Source organism: Amblyomma maculatum, chromosome 9 (genome assembly GCF_055883805.1).
Source record: "Amblyomma maculatum isolate TAMU_Amacu chromosome 9, ASM5588380v1, whole genome shotgun sequence".
Lineage (NCBI taxonomy): Eukaryota > Metazoa > Arthropoda > Arachnida > Ixodida > Ixodidae > Amblyomma > Amblyomma maculatum.
In genome coordinates, this window is record NC_139352.1 from 63,799,200 (window position 1) to 63,807,244 (window position 8,045).

Genomic DNA, 8,045 nt, shown 5'->3' on the forward strand with positions numbered 1-8,045 from the left:
ACTGCGTAGCCCTCCACTACGGCTCCTCTTTCTCTCGTTCCACTTTCACTCCCACCTTCCTCCCTTCCCTTACGGCGCGGTTGAGGCGTCCACAGAAAACAAGTGAGATAGTTACCGCGCCTTTCCCTTCCTATAAATCAATCACTGCACGTTAAAGAACCCCAGGTGGTCGAAATTTTCGGAGTCTTCCACTACGGCGTCTCTCATAGCCTGAGTCGCTTTGGGTCGTGAAACCCCACAAACCAACCAGTCAATCTTCCTCTCTTTCCACTTTCACTCCAATCTTCCTTCCCTTAGGGCGCGGTTCAGGTTTTTAAAAATTAAGTGTTTCAGATACTGCGCTTTTTCCTTCCTGCAAATCATTTTTTTATATAAACGTTCTGGCATGGAGAGGCAAGTATAATTGACTCCCCTGATGGGGCTGGGGCAGGTAGGTCACCGCCGCTTGCGGCGGGGGCTAGCGTGCCACCGAAGTTTTATCTGTTGTAGGCCGTCATTGCACCGCCACCGCTTCGGTGGCGGACGACGGCTGTTGTTGCGGCGCGCCTCTTTCTCTGCCTCTTCATTTTCTTTCTTCTCTATTTTCTCTTCTGCCTGCACGAGGCTCCGCCGGGGTGGTGCAGTGGTAAGACGCCCGACTACTGTGCCGGAGTACCCGGGTTCGAACCCGACCTCGGCGGCTGCGTTTCGATGGAGGCGAAAGGAAGAGGCGTCCGTGTGCTGTGCGATATGTCAGCGCACGTCAAAGATCCCCAGGTGGTCGCAATTACTCCGTAACCCTCCACTACGGCTCCTCCTTCTCTTTGCGCTTTCACTCCCACCTTCCTCCCTTTCCTTACCGCGCGGTTGCGGTGTCCACAGAAAACAAGTGAGAGAGTTACCGCGCCTTTCCCTTCCAATAAATAAATCAGGCAGCGGAGGTGGCTCAGCTGCAGAGCCAGTAGCAGGCCCGTGCATTTTCTGTTCCTTCTTCCTACAGCCACAACAACAAGTATAATTGCAATGAGCTAAGTGTAGGTTCTAGTTGTACCTAATCATTCAGTTGTGAACTATGGAAGTTCAGCTACAGGATGAAGTCGTACATCATTGGATAGCTGACATCGGGTACAATTGCAGTACACTAATTTAAGCTGTCAGTTATTAACAGCTTTATGGTTAACTGACTAGCAATTAAAGCATGCTACAACGTCGTCATACCGTTGAAAAATCTCGACGAGTAGTAGCCAAAATCAAACGGTAATTGAACCAAGCATAAGCCATTTAAAACCTAGCGCTAAGCGAGTAAATGCTCTTTTAAGTGGCGACAAAAAAACCCGGAACAGAGGCTTGACAGCAGCACTTCATGCTGGCGTGTCCACAGCACGTAAGGAAACGTCAGTGCTCCGGGCATTTTTTTTTATTTGCGTACTCATGTACACCAGACGTTTGTAAATACGTGTCAAAGTGTATAATTCGATATATATAATACCTTCACGAATGTGTCCAAGGCTAGCGAATATATCACACGCGGGATTATAAAAAACAATTGGGAATGCAAAACATGCATGTATTTAACTGAAATAGTGTTACAGTACTGGAAAATGCGTAGTCATATGTGTAACACAAGAATTTACAATATATATATATATATATATATATATATATGAAGGAAAGAAGCCAAGAGTATTATCCTTCATGTATATATCGAGTACCCTCATTTGCCCTTCATTTATCTGCTTATATATATATATATATATATATATATATATATATATATATATATATATATATATATATATATATATATATATATATATATATATATATATATATATATATATATATATATATATATATATGGTTTGGTTAACAGCCCCAACAACAACAACAGTAGCAGCTTGTGATTTGCACAGTAAATTACTCACAGTGAACATCATACCCGAGTTAAACAAGTGAGCAGTCACGAAGTTTGCTTACAGTTAACAAGAAAAGTTTTCGAGAAACCTTTACTGATTGATTATTGATATAAACAGCGCGAACACGAAAACAAGGGACAAGAAACAAGAAAGCCACAGTACATGCGCTGACTCACAACTAAACCTAAGCCGTTTACTCCAAGGCCCAGAAAAACAAACATGAAGAAAACGAAACAGTCACGTGAAAAACCCCTGGGTTCACCTGCTGCATAAAAATTACTTTAAAAAATCACTTAAAAAAGACACCTCTTTGCTTGAAAGAGCAAGAGACGTCTTGCTGACACACTTATTGTCCGTTGAAATAAAATACGCTTCCACTATCTCTCTCGTTATCTTCTCTTTGTGGCGATATAAAATCTTAACACTGTCAAACTTAGGAGTGCACTTCTTCTTCTCCTTCTTCATTATTTCACATGACTGGCAATGGGATACTAGAAACGTTTTGTCCTTTCCAATTTCCAAGTTGTTACAGTGTTCTTGTAGTCTCTTATTTATACACCGTCCGGTTTGTCCTATATAACTGGCTCCACAAGAGAGTGGAAGCCTATACACAACACCTGTCTTGCATCCAACATAGGGGTTTCTATGTTTCACCCCACATTCTTGCTTCTTCTCTTCTCTTTCCCTTTGAACAGCCGGGCAAATCCTCTTCATCTTGAGCGGGGCGGTCAGTGCGACGTCCACAATATACCTCTTGCCTACATTTTTGAGGCCATGCGAAATCCTGTGCACATACGGTACCACGGCAACCTTCCTCTTCCTCTCACCCATGCTGGGCAGGGATTTCAGTCTGTGCATTCTTTTAAGGTTCTTCAGTACCCGGCAACTGGCCTCAATAATAACTGACTCGCGATAACCGGCCTTTGCAATTCTCTTCACTTGTCTTTCAAAACTCTTGCCCATGCCGTGGTAACAAGATTTCGTCAACGCACTTAATAAGCAAGTGTATGTTTGTTTTTCTGGGCCTTGGAGTAAACGGCTTAGGTTTAGTTGTGAGTCAGCGCATGTACTGTGGCTTTCTTGTTTCTTGTCCCTTGTTTTCGTGTTCGCGCTGTTTATATCAATAATGAATAAGTACCAACTCGCCCAACAAAGTATCTTGGTTTACTGATTGAGTTGCTTTCTCTACAACCTTCAATTCAATTCAAGCCAGCAGCTACGTCAAATATCTGGAAGGATGCTTCGGGTCATCATTCCAGATATTCAGAGTACACAATCGCTGACTGGACCCGATGCCACTGGCATCAACGTTTTTAGATTAGGCATTCACGGCGGGGGCGCCTACCTGGCCGCGCATCGCGCTTTGCTATGACTAATATGTGTCTCGTGCGTATGGGTGCAATACAAATAGAGGTATAGAGTGCTCTTTGACATTAAAGATGGAAGTGGTGTCAATACGGTAGCAGTTACACGATGCGGCATTGTAACTTTAAAATTTACTGTAACCGTGGTAGATGAGGATAGATACATAAAACTAAGCTGAAAACTGACTCTAGAATGAAAGCATTCAGGAAAACAGACATAATATTTCAGTGTATCTTACCACGAATGAAAAAAGAGAAGGATAAAACGTTGTATTTACAAAGCAAACTGACCGGCATCCCTGTAAATCCCGTGCATTTGCGCACTCGAGCAAAACACGCTGCTGTCATTTCGAGCTCTTTGATCCCTGAGGTGTTTTTTCTAGGAGCCGTTGAAAGCAGTTCACATAGAAATGCAGAAAACGTACAAGAAACACGCAGAGACGTGCACAAGGGCGCTGCCTTCTTGATCAGGACAGCGTTTGCTGCCAGGCAGCTTCGGGTGGCATTTTGCCGTAAAAAGTAAAAATAGCCCTGTGAGCTCGTCGACTTTTGCCCTCGCTTCCATCCATCTCTACGTTCTTGTGCTAAATTATCGCAATAAGAAAAAAGACACAGGCAGCTTTGTATGTCCACTTTTCTTCTCTCATATTCCACTGTCTTGTTTCAGAATTTTTGCAAAGTAATGAGTCCGGTCAGCTCGCACCGGGTCTTTAGTGCGCGCTTAATCCGTTCGTTGACTGATTTTATGCATATTACTGCGGAGAAGAGCCTTGAAGCTTGAACGGGAGTCCTCTGACACATAGATACCCGCAAAATTTATCTCGCAGGCAGGAATAATAAAATGCGGCCTGCTACTGCTCTGTAGCTGAGCCACATCCGCGGCCTCGTGCGTACAGATGAAAAATTAGAGAAAAGAAATAACAAGAAGAGGGAGAGAGAAAGACATGCGTCGCAACAGCCGTCGTCCGCCATCGAAACAGCGGCGGGTGCAATGACGGCTTACAACAGGTATAACCACCGGTGGCAGGTGATCCCCTGCTGGGGCCCCCATTTGAAGCTCCGTGGGGCCAGAAGCAGCCACCACCACCCTCGTATACTCACTTGCATACGCAGGTTAAGGAACTGGCGCAATGCCCCAACTCTATCAGGGTCGGGCTGCAACCAGGCGGCTTAACCAAATGACCTAGGACTTCGGCGCCTGCCGAAGCAACATTTATTGACGTTCATTTCAAGATCTTCACGGCGAAACATGTCCAGGATCGTAGAAAGTGGGCTAGGGTGGCTTGGAAACGTGATGGAGAAAACGACATCGCTTTCGAAGTAAAAGAAACACGTTCATTTGAAGCCACGAAGGAGCGAGTTCATCATGCCCTCGAATGTCATAGGAATGTTACAGGAGCCAAATGGCATGGCCTCGAATTGAGATAGTCCGGCTAGGGTGCGTCGAGGCACCCTATCAAGTGCGACAATTGCGGTCTTCTCGCGACCCTGTTCGTCGAAAGAAATGTGTCAGTAGCCGGAAAGCACATCGATGGAAGGCAAATGGCTGGCACCATCTAAGTATTCAAGGGCATCGTCATTTCTCGGAAGAGGGTAAACGTCTTTTTAAGTTATCTCTTTAAGTGGGCGGTTATAGGCCCACAATCTCGAAATGTGGTTTCTTTTCTAATAAAATGGCAGGCGACGCTCAGAGACTGCGGGAAGGCTCAATAACGCTCCTGGCCAATATCTTATCGACCTTGTGTATGACGTAGCGCTCAGCAAGATGTACACGTTAAAGCCGCTGGTGAATGGGGATGGATTCACCAGTATTGATGCGATTGATCACGACGGATGTTTGGTCGAAAGGTCAGTCCCCGAAGTCAATATGCCACTGTACGAAAGCAACATGTCAAAGAGAGCACTGGCTTGGTCAGGTGGCCAATCCGTTCCTATCATGACATAAAAAAAATGGTCGAACAAGAAGAAGCCGGCAAAGTGGGCCCAGGGAGAGGCACAGGCGTGAGAGCCGCAACTTCGCAGTCGGTCAAGGGAAGGAGGTCAAGAAGTACAATAACACGAGTAAAACGTGGACGCAGCGGCTGAAGTTAAGACGGGAAGATAGCTGTAGTTACCGGTGACAGTCACGGCGATGTGAAGGAGTTTGACTTTACGGTGGAGAACATTTGTGATTGGACAAGTGGCGTATGCGCTGTTAGAATGGGCGGGAAAAGGGACCAAGGGAACATAGATGGAAGCTTCGGTTGGTGGGTGAACAAACCCGAAGGATCGGAGGCGGGGCTTGATAGTGTTGTTTTAGAAGCAGAAAGGCAGGTCTAAGAAGTACCAAGAGGCTGTTTGATCGCGCCGTTTAAATTAATAATGAATGTGTACCAACTCGCCCAACAAAGTATTTTACTAAGCGAAGAAGGGCACCTGAGCAATAATTCAGGGCAGCGTGAGCCGCTAAAAAGTCGATGCCAAGGATCACATCGGGAGGGCAGCGCTTGATGAGAGTGAATAGCACAAGGGTAGTGAGATCGCAAATGCTCTCGGGCGCAGTGTACAATCCCATGACGGCAACCACATTTCAGTCGGCGACACGAACGGCTGATGAAGAGGCGGGCGTGACAACTGTCTTGAGACGGCAGCGAAACGGAGAGCTTACGACAGAAATGTGAACACCAGTGTCAGTGAGAACAGGGACACTATACAGGTAGACATTTAGGAGGCTGCGACGATGAGCGATGGTCAGCAAAGGATTTTCGGGCAAGGTCGTCAATGCAGCCATCTCTGGGCACTACGTTGGTTAGTTTTCGGGAAGAGAGCCAGAGAAGTGAGGGGACAATGACGGCGAAGTTGGGGCGATGGGGGGGGGGGGGGGGGGGGGCGGCGGGTCCCTGAAGACGGCGAGCGTCTGGACGCACGTAGGTCCACAGAGTTGAAGGCACGGGAAGGCGTATCAAAGGAAAAGCTGGGGTCAGGTCCTGCAGTTGTCGCTGCGATCATGATAGTAGCACCTCAGCGGCGGTATATCAAAGAGAATCTGTACATTGAAAATTCTGCATACATTCAATCGGAACCGCCTGCTGATCACCGGGCCGTCTTTCTTTCTGTACATGAAATCAAAAATCATACGTGATGACCAATTTCTCATTTTTAATCAATATGAGCTCAACAATAAGCTTCGCAACATGCTGCAACCAGAGGAAAGTAGCTCTTGCTACGTATATCCTGGTGTAGACGAGCTAAATCACCGCCAATTTTAATTTTAGCTTCGTATACGTGGTTATTCCCTTACGAAAAAAAAAATTAGCTGACGAGATTTGTCATCTGCAACTGGTGAAGCGCGAGAGAGTAGCAAGAGCGTGCACACGTGGATTACAGCTTTCTTTCACGACGGAAATCATAGCGCGGGCACCAAAAGCGCGCGTAAAACGGGTTGGCCCTAGGTACGTGAGCGTCGCGGAGAAAGAAAATGCGGAGGGTAAAGGAGGAGGAGACGTTGCAGCGTGCAGTCGCGGCGCGGCCGCGCCGGCTTCAAAAAAATGACGTCAGGACCTCTCCTAAGTTCTTTCCTTCCCCCATGGTTCCTGCGAAGTAGGCAACCAGAGGTAACCAAGACAACAGAGATAACGCAACTGACGAAGCACGAAACGGGTTCTTATCGCTCTCTGCTGCGGTGCGGGCCTTGGTGCGCCCGGATGCGCCCGGGAAAGCGTATAAATTTATTTCGCAAGTCTGAAAACGTCCATTTTGCGAAGATTTCGACGTCCTAGCTGGTCACTGCTCTGTCGCCGTTTGGTGCGGTTTAATATTCCCCTGCAGTCGTGTTTTTTATTATTTCGTCTCCCTCGACGTGCGGCCAGTGCGAAGTATTTTTGCAGCATTGTATTGCGCATAGCTCTTTATCGCAAGATGAGCCCGCACGAAGTGAAGTGACGCTCTGCGTCACATTGCGGCGGCGTGGACTCAACCGTTGGTGTCCTCTTCCCGGCTGACTTTCACCGGTAAGCAGATCTGGAGCTTGCACACAGACTCCAAGTATGCTGTAATGTTCCTGTACGTGTTAAACACGTTTGTTGATGCTAAAGCTGTTTGGACTAGTACAACCTTGAAATTGCCTTGAAAACTGCTGTATTCTTTCTGCCGAAGAATTTAAATGTGAAGAGTAATCCCAGTGCTCTATGCTCCACGTGTCTTGATGCACTTACTTTCCTGACATTTTTATTTCAATTGCAGCTGTCATAGCTCTGTTTTCTGTACATGCATGCTTCTTATCTGGTGGTGTTTTGTGGCAGGCACTTCAAGCCTTTTCCATGCCTCGGTTGTGATAATTGATGTGATTAGCCCGCTTAAACAGCGCTACTGTTTTTGCTGCGACATGCAATAAAGCACATGTCTGAGACGTGTGCTTTATTAATGCGAAAGCATTACTTCGCTGGAAGTAGTAGGCGAATATGTCTACTTAGGACAGGTAGTAACCGCAGATCCGGACCATGAAAAGGAAATAACAAGAAGAATAAGATTGGGATGGAGCGCATTTGGCAAGCACTCGCAGATTATGACTAGCAGCTTACCGGTGTCGCTCAAGAGGAAAGTATATAACAGTCGCATCTTACCTGTACTCACCTATGGGGCTGAAACGTGGAGGCTAACCAAAAGAGTTCTACTTAAGTTGAGGACAACCCAGAGGGCTATGGAACGAAAAATGGTAGGGGTAACATTAAGAGATAGGAAGCGTGCAGAGTGGGTCAGAGAAATAACTCAGGTTACCGATATTCTAATGGAAATTAAGAAGAAGAAA